At 35.3% G+C, this 13,861-nt stretch overlaps 1 long non-coding RNA gene across 1 annotated transcript in view; it reads left to right on the top strand.

Moving 5' to 3' along the window:
- The first annotated feature begins 318 nt into the window (after positions 1-318).
- LOC128251270 (uncharacterized) overlaps positions 319-13,861 on the top strand; it is a 22,652-nt gene continuing 9,109 nt past the window's right edge. The window contains exon 1 of the long non-coding RNA XR_008267048.1: positions 319-1,672. This is a non-coding gene — a long non-coding RNA (uncharacterized LOC128251270). The remainder of the gene's footprint in view (positions 1,673-13,861) is intronic.

The raw sequence follows: 13,861 nt of genomic DNA, 5'->3' as shown, positions 1-13,861 counted from the left end.
TGGAAATTATATCAAGCAATGTATTGAAATACGTACATAATACATTCTATATCCGGACACATTTGCGTCTGTAGCAGTCGGACATTCATAGAAGTGTGTGGATATGCGAAACCTTCGTCAGCGAAACTCAAATATAGTTGTGATTGTCATTGTTGCTCTGTATATACTGTATAATGAAATGAGGCCATCGTGCCTGTAATAAAGATTTAACTGTATAATGAAACTCTACACCCCTCCCGGTAAAAAGTGGTAGTAGCCACCCATTATAAATAGACTAGTTAGCCAGTCGACAGAGAGGTCGAGTAGGTCAGAATGTCGGAAGTACGTTTGACTGTTGACAGTTGTGTCTGTGCTGATATAGAAATTATATTGTGATACTGAGTGGACGTTATATCCATCCAACCTTTTGAGAATAATAACACTGTACGATCCCCAGTCGAACAGTGCTGGATAGAACCATTTTATCGACGACTTCGGAATATAACAATATCTGCCAGAGCGACAACCTTAGTCAAAAGACAGATACAACCGAGGCAAAAGACCGCTTTACAACAGTGGCGACGAGGAAGAGCAAATTTACGCGGAGTGAAAAAGAAAACATTCACACGGAGAGTTTAAACTAATTCACGTGGAAAATTAAACACCTCGACAAAAAAGAGACAAAAATCTTGAAATATGGAAGACTTGTTAGCTGGGATAGTTGAGTTGCAAAAACAGCAACAACTCAAGGAACAATGAAAACAACAACAAGAATTGCAACAGCAAATGAAGTTGATAACCAGTCTGGAGAATACATTTTCACCTGACTATGTAGCAAATTCCATAAGCGAATTCAAATATAACCCCGAAGAAGTAACCTTCGAGGCTTACCGTCGAATATTTCAAAATCTTTTGAAATAGAATGTCAGGATTGGACGGACGAAATGAAAATGCTTCTAGTGTTAAGAAAACTAGCGACAGCAGAGCATGAAAAATATAGTAACTTCATATTGTTCAAAAAGTTTAGTGAAAAGAGCTCACTGTTTAACACTAGATGGAAAGTTTTAAATATAGAAAAGAGTGAAGATGAAGGCATAATGCAAGGGGTTAAGTGATGATACAATGGAGGAAATGTTAGTTGGTGTAAGAAATAGGTACTAGATATAGTTGGGGACTACATTAAAAACTAAGGAAAAGTGTAAGAGGAGGGGATGTTTACTTTACCTACAAGAGTCTCAGTTATTCCTAACAAGACGAACTATAAAAGGAGTAAGATGTATAACCTGCATTAAACTATTAGGGGCTAATATTCGTATGCTGTGGTGTTATATGTACTATTATGGGGTAATGTAAGTATTATTAAATTGTAAGAAATAGATAATAGATGTGGGTGGAGAGGGGGTAACATTTAAGACTTAGAAAAAGGGAAAGAGTTGAGGTTAGTTATTTGACTACCTACAGGAGACTCGATTATTCCTAAATAGGATGAACTATAGAAGGGGTAAGATGTATAACCTGCATTAAACTATCAGGGGCGACTAATTGTATGCTGTGGAGTTATAAGTACTATTATGGGGAAGTATAAGCATTTCTAGTGTTATTTATATTTATCGAAAGCTACACTCCACTCAACACTCAAGTTCACTAACGGATTACGTGCTGTTAGAATATAAAAAATTTCATTTATGCAAAGGTAACATTTTCTATTTTTTCATTATACGAAAGTGCAGTAGCAAGGATCTCCCAATTTAATGTGAATCTAGTGTTACTATCTTTGAGCTCCCAAATGTATCTACTTAAACCAGTCGAATTGATTGAATTTCTGTTTCTAAAAGAATGTTGGTGCGTGGCTAGTATTCGTTTTATTTCATTTTAAGTTGCTCCAATATAACTCAATTTGCTAGACTGTGTTATGACTGTGTATTGATAAATAACGTCCTCAATTCTACAGGTGTTACCGAAGGCACAATTATTCCTGTTCTTACAGTTACATAGGTTATTCTGGGGAGGGGGAGTTGCTTCTTAGTGGAGTAGTATTAGGTCTATTGAGGCTAAAGTAGTTATTTTAGTTCTGAGAGTATTCTGTACTAAGGCTGGGCTAGTGTTTATTATTATCATTTCTACTAATATCGCCGTCGGTTCTATTTTTGTTTCTATTTGAGTAACCTCAATAGACATAATTCTACACCACTAAGAAGGCCTTAGGTTTTCTACCATATGGTCTTTTACCCCTATAACCACTTCATATCCCAAATGTTATTTAAATTTCAACTTTAGCTTTTCCCACTTTGCAAGCTTTCTTTACCCTCTAACACCTTTTATAACATGGATGTTTTTGTCGGCACTTGCTGGAATTTGGACTCATCTTCGCTACTAACTCATTGTTCTTTCCACCACTCACTGCTCTTCTCCATATTATTGTACATTATTAGCCCTACATAGATGTGAACAATATTTTCCCCATATCTGCTTTTTTCATCTTTTTCATGTCATTTTTATTATGCTTTATATTTTTACTTTACTTTATTGTACTCTATATCTACCTATATTTTTTTGCACCCACTTGGAGTTAATATACATTTGTTTATAATTTTAATGATTAAATTCAATTAGTATTTGTTCGTTGATTTATACCCCGTAATTTTTCCCTTTTTCTTTCTTTGTTTATTTTATAAACAAATCCTTTGTAACGGTTTTAACTTGTGACCTCGGTTCAAATTGTAACTGACCAATTGAAGAGACCGCTGGACTTAGACTTGCCCCATTCAGAACTATAGCTGGGACTCTCGGTATTCACCTTTGTGAGTAAATTTTTTCTTTAGCACCCTACGATAATTGTTTACTTCTACATTATTTACATTTGACGGATATTTGTCCTCATTTTGTTTGTTGTTAACACAACGTTTCGGTTGATATACCCTCCAGCTTTCATCAGGTGTCTTGGGGAAATTTCGAACCTGGGTTCTCATTCCTAAGGTATTTTTCAATATTATTATTATTATTATCATTATTAGATAGATAGAAGAGTTCTTTACTTTTGTATACGATTGACACAATCCACCACTAAGGTAAATATTGCTGAAGTAATCCATCACCAAGGCCAACTTAATGACAAAAAGCGCAACTCGAAAGTAACTTATTTATTTTCGCTTTTAACGATATTTGAAGTTACTTTCGAGATCTGGATGGTTGTACATTTACAGATTTTCATTAATATGCCACATCTTTTTATAAATCATAAATGTACAACCATCCAGATCTCTGAGTACCTTATTATTTTTTCTAATATATATCTATGTGTGTGCGTGTGTGTGTGCGTGTGCGTGTGCGTGTGCGTGTGCGTGTGCGTGTGCGTGTGTGTGTGTGTGTGCACACACACACACACACAAGGCCAGATATAAATATTCTTTTATTGCTGTAAATTCGACTTACAACTGTTTCCGATAATCATTATAGGTTCATTCATTGGTCGGTATACTCAATCAGTACATTGATCGGTCGAGAAAAATTGAACGACCTTAAAGAACTATAGCTATCCTTATAAGAATCAATGTACTATGATATTCGCGCACGCACACACACACACATATATACGCAGTGAGATAGATAGATTGATTGATTGATTGTGTTGTTATATAACACACATAGATATATATTGTATTATATGCGCACACACGTAATATATTACATATACATAACATATACATGCCCGTATGTGTGTATCTATACGTATATATATTATGCATTATATTTCACATACATGTGCATACAAATGTGTGTATATAGGTATGTATTATATATAAATGTATATTTTATGCGTGTGTATAGATTTATATATGTGTGTGTGTCCATATTTGTGTATAGATAAATATATGTGTGAGTTGTGTGATTGTGTACGTGAGCGCATGTGCATTTGTGTGTACGTATTTACTTTAATAATTTTATTGCACTCTTGCTTTCTGTGTTATTTCCGGACTATTGTGTAATGGCACATACTGAGAATACAAGCGTACACATACATGCATACACACATATATACCCACTTATATATATGAATGTATTTGTGTGAGAGAAAGACAGTGTGTGTATGTGCGTATGTACATGCATTGTTATATGTATATATTTTTATGTGTGTATATATGTCTACATGTGTGCTTCTATGCATTGGTATATATTTTTCTTATGTCGCTATGTGTTGGGTTATCAAAAGCGCGAAGAAGCAATAAAACCTCATGGTACAAGGTGCTATTCTGCTGCGTGCAAATTAAGGCAATCAAAGAGAAGGACTTTATGTGTAATGCCACTTACTATAAAAATTTTCTGTATTCGGAGAGTAGAGTTGGGTAGAGCTGGTTGGAAGAAGCAGTTTCATTCAGTAAGAGCAAATAAACCTGAATAATATATAAGATCAATACAAAAAAGGGAATTCAAGAAAAGCCATTTAGGAACATGGAGTATCTGTGATATAATGTTGCTGTTGGTAATAATATATAAATATATATATATATATAATAGTAATAATATTATTTGCCACAGAGTAATTGAAGGACATTACAAGATGTTATGAAAATAGTTCTTTTACACAAATTCGATAATAGAAAAAAATAATGGGTCAGGGAATATACAAAAGGTATGAAATGATACGTTCCAATATAGTGACACAAACCTTAGACCAATCAAAGCATTATACAGATCCATAATTTAATAAGTACCATTTTCCGGGAGTGTTTTCCAGCTGAATGTTGTCATCCTTACCACAATCATCAATCTCACCTGTGTTTCAGCAAACTTACTGAAGTTAATGATCTCTCCCTTTTTTTCTGGCTTTCCTATTCAAGTGAAACTTAGAGTAATCAAGGAGGGCATTGCGATTGAAAAAAAACTTTTTATTTTTAAGAATACAATTCCTTTCCATATGGCCACCAGACAGGGGAAGGTGACAGGGTGACCTTCCCGATGGATTCAGCGTATAGTCAAGTCGTCCTACACGGGGCAAAGCTTGTTCAACCTAACATCAGGATTCAGCAATGCTCATAAGCCCTCGACGGAAAAAAGTAGAATTTTCGTACGCATGGGACTCGAACCCACAGCTCTTTGTTTTCGCGACAAGTCTGTTACCAAGTTACCATTTATGCCCCTATTTTCTTTAGTCATTAATCGGTGATCACTTATAAGCTTTAAATTTATAAAATATCGATGCGCGCGCGCGCGTGCATACATCCTTGAGTATCTTTTGGCAGAGTCTGCTCTGGCGCAGTTAGGAACGCGCATAATGTCTCCTTCCACTTTTCTATTCCTCAATTTCCTGCTCTTCCTGCTTCAGCCACTACCATTAATAATATTTATGTCAAATTTTTGGCACAAAGCTAGCAGTTTTAAGGGGAGAAAGAAGTCGATGGCATCGGGTCCAGTACTTGACTGGCACCTTATGTTATGGGGAAAAAAGCTTATGTTATGGGGAAAAAAGCTTATGTTATGGGGAAAAAAGCTACTGATCCTTTCGACGCACTAACGATTCTGCGATTTTGCAGCTTTATTAGCAACAATATATTCCATTATCACAGGGATGCTGAAGATGAATAATTATAAAGATATACAAAACGATAGAGATTTTACATCGAACATGAAAAACAGGTAGTAGTAGTAGTAGTAGTAGTAGTAGTAGTAGTAGTAGTAGTAGATCGAGTAGGGGTTGGCACTGGAAAGAATTGGAGCTAAATACATTGTTGGACGACATGCGAAGGTAATGCATCAAGTGGGTGTATCAAACGTAATCTTAAAAAACAAAAAGCAACAATACAAATATACTTTCAACAACTGATCTTAGACAACTAATTCGGTTGCTGTAAACAGCTTGCTGCACGAACTAAACACGATCTCGTGTTTCCTATGCTAACTCATTTGTTATAGGCCGTCCGTTATATATATATATATATATATATATGCTTGTACGTATATGTATACAAACAAACATATATGTATACATTTATATATACATATAAATACATGCATACACGCACACACATACACACATGTATGTGTATATTTGTGTGTGTCTGTATCAGTCATTTGTTACATTGTTATGTATTATGGCATTGCTATATTGTGAGAAGTAGATTGCATGCTTTGGATAGACAGACAGACAAACAGACAGACAGTTAGAAACTGCAATGACATCAAGGTTATCGTATTAAACAAAGAAAGCCGGTGTAGAAATGTCGACAGTCATAGGAAAATAATTTGTGTCCTCTATTCATATACATATATATCAAATTGCGAATTAATACCAGTCCTAGTAATGTAAACATTATCGATCGCACATACACAGAATATGTACTACAGCGTGAAAACTTTTTGCTGATGTGCGCATCAGCAAAGAGTTTTCTCTCTATTTGCCAAGTATTTTCCATAGGAAGGCCCTATTTACAGTATCAAAGGCCTTTGTTAAATCAATGAATACCTGGGCAAGATCCATATTCTGCTCATAGCACTTCTCCTGCATCTGCCTTGCTGTGAAAATCATATCCATTGTCCCTCTACCAGATCGGAAGCCACATTGAGATTCGGATAGGACATCATTTACGAGACACTCATTCAGACGGGTAAGAAGAATATTTGCCAGCAGCTGATAGTTGAGCAATACCTCTGTAGTTACTACACATTGATATGCAGGACACTGACTGGGAGAAAAATGCCTGTCATCGCCACATATGGAGGAAGCAGGTTAAGAGAGCACGTATCCAGCATGAAGAACTTAAGCGAGCTGCGCGAAAGCGCACGACTCGTATAGTGAATGGGGAAAGCTTGGTCTGCAATGTTTGCAGTCGAGTATGCTTGTCAAGAGCAGGGCTCATTAGCCACCAACGGAGCCGCAAATGCAAAATATAAGTTAGTCCTAGAGCGCACGATGTTCCTGAAGGTCGGCAATGGTCTTCCTCGGTCACGAGTGGACAGCCATCATCAAGTATGTATGTATGAGTAGATTTGTATGTTTTATGTATGTATTCTCATGCATATAGTTGCATATCTAGACATGCTCATATATATTTAAATGATAAACTTCTGGAAAGTTTTACAGATTTTTACATTTCCACTGATGGATTGGATCTGTAGTCTTCGAATTAGCTTTCTTCTGGTTTTGAGAAGCCTAATTTCTCAAGATTGGTATTTAGGCTGTGTGTTACATATCCCAGGGCTCCAATAATTACAGGTATAAACCTGAACTTGTAATCTGGATAGAGTAACTGCAGATTTCTCAATAATTCAGCATAGGTGTTCTCTTTTTCACTGATCTTCAGTTTTATGTTAACATCTGCTGGGTAGTTAATTTCCACAACTGTGCACAGTTTCTCTTCTCTATCCTAAATCATTATATCAGGTCTGTTGTGCTTACATTTCATTGAGGTCTTTACTGGTACATTCCACCAGTATTCCTTTTTATAATGAGTGGCTATGGCTTCTACCATATTGTGGGTTTTTATTTCTTTGTCTTCGGGATTATCTTTCCGACGGACTTCATTATAGAGTGTCCTAGATACAACGTCATGTTTCATCGACAGATAATACCGTGATGACATCTTCGGACAACTGCTTATGATATGGGTGGTATCTTCAGTGTGAACTCCACAAAGTCTGCATCGGTTGTCACATTTTACGGCTTTTCCCGCATCTCTATCCTTTTTGATATTTCCTGTTCCTGGATTGCCAACGCATACTCTTCAAAGTGGGAAGTAATAATCCGGTTATTCGTCCATGATAAACTGCTTTGTTGACGGATGTTACTATCATCACGGAGCTTTCTACTAACATATCCATGCATAGTCTTCTGTTCATATAGGTTCATCCTTTCATCTGATGATATGTTGCGATAGAGTTGTGCGACTTCTTTGGGAATGTATTCTAGGTTATCAGATAAAGAGTGTTGCTCAAGGAGCTGCCTGTCTTATGATGTTATCAGCCTCATGTATGCAAACTTGGTCAAGGGATGCACTTCAAAGGCATTTTGGATCAATGTTAAACCTCTGCCGCCTTGTTTTCGTTTTAGGTAGAGGCGGTCTACGTCACTGTTTATGTGGAAATTATGTGTGCTTGTTTGTATTTTTCGGGTTCCTGGCTATTATGACTAGAATACAGACGCGTTGTGCGCGCGCTCGTCGGATTTTCGTTTTCACCGAACGTATGAAGCAGAGACTGTGCATCAAGTTTTTCCAAAAGCTTCGTGATATTCAAGCTCAAATCATCCAAAACTTGGACCAAGGAGTTGTACAGTGGAGACCAAAGCACGCTCGTCTACAAGCCGAGACGAAGAGCTGATTCAGAAGCTTCGTTGTATTGTCGTGGATGACCGTCATGTAACAATCCAAGAAATTGCACACGAAGTGGGAATAAGCATAAGGTCAGTGCATTCAATTTTAACGGAGGATCTGTGCATGCAGAAAGTGTCGACGAAATTCGTCCCCAAGGTGCTGGCGGAATAGCAGAACCAACTCCTCATGGAAATCGCTCAGGACATGCTGGGTTATGCGAACCACGTGACAGACTTCACGAAGATCAATATTACTGGTGAACAGGAGTTTAAGGTCTCTGCTCGATGCGTAATTACGAAAATCCGACGAGCGCACACTACACCTCAGTACTATATGCGTAGCACTTTAGGTATGTGTGTGTGCGTATGCATGTGTGCGTATGTATGTATGTATGTATTATGTGTATGATGTGTGTGTGTGTGTGTGTGTGTGTGTGTGTATTTGTGTAGTTAAGTTTATTTGTATATACATGCGTATGTTATTCAAGCCCTTGTTGTTACTGCAGCTGCCGAAATCTGAAAAATTTCCATTCTAACTCGGTATATATACGTGTTGAAAAAAAATTCGACACAGAGCGAACAACAAAAATATAATAATACGTATTGTAAATGAATTTCAAAATGGTATTCAGTTCACTTCCCGTTTTATAGTTTTTAAAAAAATTTATTTTACTTATTTATTTATTTGATATGCAGTAAAATATCAAATTTTTACATTGGAAAATATTCTATGTACTCAGGAAAGGAGTATGCTCTCGTTGACCTCAAAATTAATTGGCATCGGATAAAGTAATAAATTCAATAAAAAATTCAATCCAAGTTTGACGATCATTCACCTGTTCACATAACTTAGAAGTATTTTAATTATATTCCGAATTTATTTTTATGGCAAAGGTCTGAAAGCAAACAATCTCAGCAAAAGATTAAGAAAACAACAACTAGGATTCAAGGTAACACCTTATCTTTATTGATCATAGACTGAGCAATCTCATTTGGCTAATTCAGAATTAGAACTTAAATCTGCGTATTATTAGTATTATTATTAGTGATCAAATTAATCTGAAGTTCGTGATTAATAACCAGGAAAACTAGCTGAAGCTGTGGCAGATTAAGGTGGAAGTGAGGTGATATCATACTCCACTTGTATTTATTTCACTCATAATTACCTCTTTATTTACACTTATTATCGATTTGAAATCTCGAATGATTTATTTTATATCTTCGACTAAATCGTGTCTGATGTTTTGCAAGATAACGCGAATCTTATCACAGAAATGAAGTTCGTAAATCTCTTGTCATTATTTTAACCTACAGAAGGGTGAATGGGCAGAAGAAACAGTCAAATGTCGGATTAAATGCCTTAAGATATTTAGTTACATCTTTTGACGTTGCTCAAATCTAGCCGAGATTAATTTTGACTTTCATACTCCCAGAATCGATAAAATATGTAACAGATTTAATCATTTCCTCATTTTACCGAAACTTTTTTCAGGAATTAATATTTACTTACATCTATATATGTTCTAGTTTCAATTTTCAGGTCAATTTAATCACCTGTACCCATTCCTAGATTTGTACCAATGTTAGACATCAATCATTTATTCTCCAGAGATTTTTTTACCTGACCAATGTGTCTTGTTAATATTTATTATTTACTTATATGTTTTACATGTTCTATAATTTCATTGAAAGTTTCTTAACTTGGCTCATCGACTAACGAAAAGTAAGAGTAATGTTTATTTAATTTCAAGCTTACATAGTAATGAAACAATTTCAGTTAGAGATGTATTTGAATTAGGCTGCGTAAATCAAACTAACCGACGTATCATGCAGTTAGTTGATCGAGATCTCCATTTGACACCCCTCGTGTATACTACTACGTGATCACAATACAACTTAAGATTGAAATTAGAATGTAATCAAAATTTCTCTTCTATCATTAGTTTTGCAGAGAATGCAAACTGCCACATGCCGATCTTAATCTACTGAATACAATTATCCTCTGTGTATTTAGGTTTGTACTTTTTCACGATTATCTGTCATACTGATATGCTGGTGATTGTTATCGATGATAAATTGATATACTATTCAGTGATTGAGAAATGTCCTCAGATTTAACACTGAGGAATTCAAAGATAAGCATGACCGTATTCACTTCTGGATAAGATAATATATATAAGTTTATTTAATAAACAAAATAATTCATTAGTAGAGTTTTTTTTTTTTTCTAATGAAGAATAGTTTTTAAATGATTTGCAAGATTCAGAATGCTATGTGGCAACAATACTAAAGTGACATTCAACACGTTATCGAAAAAATTTAACAGAAGTATTAGCCTTCGCTTAGCATATAAAACTGTCAGATCTCGTTTGCTTCTTGAAGCTCGTGTTAGAAGAATGTAAATCTGAATTGCTGGCCTAGTGCCAAAATTTGAAACCAATATTATCATTAAAAACAGTTTGATTCGGTCCTATGCAACTTAAGGTTTCGTTCCTGATAAATGTGATGAGTGCCTCCTTCTTTCGTTTGTCCAGTCACTCGTATATCTATCCATCCATAAACATACATACATACATACATACATACGACAGGCTTCTAGACAGTTCCCATCTACCAAATTCACCAACAAATCGGTCAACCTTGGGCTATTGTAGAAAATATCAGCCCGAGATGCTACACAGTAGGACTGAACACGAAACTACTTTCTTGCAAAGCTAGCGTCTTAACCACACAGTAGTGCCTATGTCTACATATACTGAAATTAAATGTGGACATGGAATATAAAAATAGAAAGAAGTATAAGTGAACCATTTCCATTTGATATTTGTACTTCTTGTTCTTTTTATAAATCATCTATTCTGTCTTGACATTTCTATTCTCGTGTGAGAATTCGTTTCAGCAAACAACACTTCTAAATTGCATGTCAGAATCCTGGTACATTGACGTGTTACAATTAATTCGTCCTTTCTCTGTTCCTACCATCTCTATTGCCAAATAAATTAAGAACACTCTTTTCAATAAATCAGTTAAGTGAAACTAGTTGATAATTTAACCAAGGAGTAGACGTCGTGTGCTCTTTGCCGTTACGACTCATCCCGTTATTACTACCCAACCAATTAAAACGATTACTTTTAGAAGATATACACGTTGAAAGAATTAAGATTAACTTGGTTTATATATCTTTGAGATAATGGAACATATGCAAGTATATCTGTAAATGGAACCCTTCTTCTTAACACCTATTATACCACCCCTAAGTAACTCAAGCCTCTTACTCCTTTTACCAACAAAATTTTATGAAGTAAAAAAAACATACAAGTTATTTATATCCCACACTACCTCTTATACTAGCCATGTCTGAATAAATGAAATAAAAAATGTATATGTATGCATACATATACAATATATATGCAGACACACATATTTATTTTTATGTTTTATTACTATTGTTTATTTTTTTATATTTCATATTGTAAATTAATCTCAACAAGCACAAGTAGATGTATATAGTACACTTAGATGGACTTACTCTGATTTCTGCTCAAATTTTCCCCTCTTATTTACTCCTACTTCAGTATACGAGTTTGCATTTCCAACCTCTCTTATCCAGCTTGTGTTTTCACATCCATCTGTATTAGATGCTGGCTGCAATTACTCTTCTATACAGATTTGTATAATTTTCATATACATTTTTAAATACATTACAGAATTTTATACAGCTTTTATAACCCAATAATCTTTAAAAGCTCGCGCAAACACACTTATATATTCATATTTTTGCTTCAACTCATAAAATTATCTCCCATTTTTATACATTTCAATGGATCTTACCTCTTTAGACTTAGATTTTTACGCGTTTCCTCTAACATTTAATATTATAACAGCATGGTTCTATTTTACTTTATTATTTGTCAATTAATTAGTTATTTAACCAACTAACAAATCGATTAGTCATTCGGTTAATCGATCGACCATTTGTGTCTATCTCCGAGACAAACTTGAAGTTGATCTAGAGCAGAGAGCGCATATCACTGAAGAGCTACCGAATGGCGATGAAAGGACACCGGTAACACCACTGATTGATTAACCGAATGATTACTCAAACAATCGATTAGTTAGTTGACAAATAATAAATTGAAACCGAACCATTCGTGTGTTTATTATTGGAATAATGGTCCTTCCGAGATACAACAAAATCTGTTTCAACACACGAGATCACATCAAAAATCTTGCAAACCAAATACAAAGGCGAAGTTATTCTCTTACCTATTTACGTATAGGACATAATAATTTCTAAGTTTCGATATACGTGTGTGCACGCGCGCTATGTGCATATGCGTGCATCTATATATATATATGTATGCATGTATGTATGTATGAATGTATGAATGTATGTATGTATGTATGTATGTATGTATGTATAACTCGCTAGCTAGCTAACTTGCTAACTATCTATCTATCTATCTATCTAGATAGATAGATAGATAGATAGATAGATAAGCCAGTCCCTATTCACTTTATATACCCCTTTTGCATTTTATACTTTTTATCCCGTTTGTTGGTGGCAGCCATTGTTAACTTACTGTTATGAACTAGTTTGGAATTACTGTAATACCTTTTCCCATTTAAACTTACGACTCTAAAGCAAGTTAAATATATTTCTTCACATAAACTTTATGTGACATTAATTTTTTAGAATAACAACATAAAATTCAGACCTTTTACAAGGCAAACTGAACTTGCTAAGCTATTATTCTTAATTTTGACCTGTGTCTAATAAGCCATTTCATCCATATTATTTGTTGTCTTCTCTTCATTCCGGCCTTAACCTTCTTTTTAACCAGCCCTTCTATTGACATATCTGCTTACTCTGCTTCCAAATCTTCAAATACTTTCTCGCTCAGAGATTTAAAACTTGTTGTCTCTCTCTCTCTCTCTCTCTCTCTCTCTCTCTCTCTCTCTCTCTCTCTCTCTCTCTCTCTCTCTCTATCTATCTATCTATCTATCTATCTATCTATCTCTATCTCTCTATATGTAGAGAGGGGGAGGAAGAGAGGGGGGAGAGAGGGAGAGGGAGAGAGAGAGAGGTTATGAGAGGTAATGGTGTCAATAAGACCCAAAGGTGTCAGGTAATGCTGAGTAAGTGCTATGGACAGACTATAGTTAAGCTCCAGGTTCGGTGATTATGTGAATGAGGAGTCCAACGTCGGTCATATATCAGCATGTATGTATATAAAGAACTTAACAGAATGAGATAAAAATCCAAGGCTGTGAAAGATTTCAGAACATTTATAAATAGGTCTTACAGCTGTTTCCAGGATATTTTATATATCCCTTCATCGGAGACGGTGTGAGAAGATGGTTAAGCAATAGTTATTCTAGATAAGATATGAAATAGAGAGTGAAGTGGGGGAATGAAAATAGACGTGAAATATGCTCTGCCTAAATAATGGATCTACAGATACAATATTCTTGCATATCTTACGTCTATTTTCATTCCTCCACTTCACTCTCTATTTCATATCTTATCTAGAATAACTATTACTGAACCATTTTCTCACACCGTCTCCGATGAAG

This window comes from Octopus bimaculoides, chromosome 2 (genome assembly GCF_001194135.2).
Source record: "Octopus bimaculoides isolate UCB-OBI-ISO-001 chromosome 2, ASM119413v2, whole genome shotgun sequence".
Classification (NCBI taxonomy): Eukaryota; Metazoa; Mollusca; class Cephalopoda; order Octopoda; family Octopodidae; genus Octopus; species Octopus bimaculoides.
Note: the sequence above shows the minus strand (reverse complement) of the source record. Positions and strands in the feature narration are given on the sequence as shown.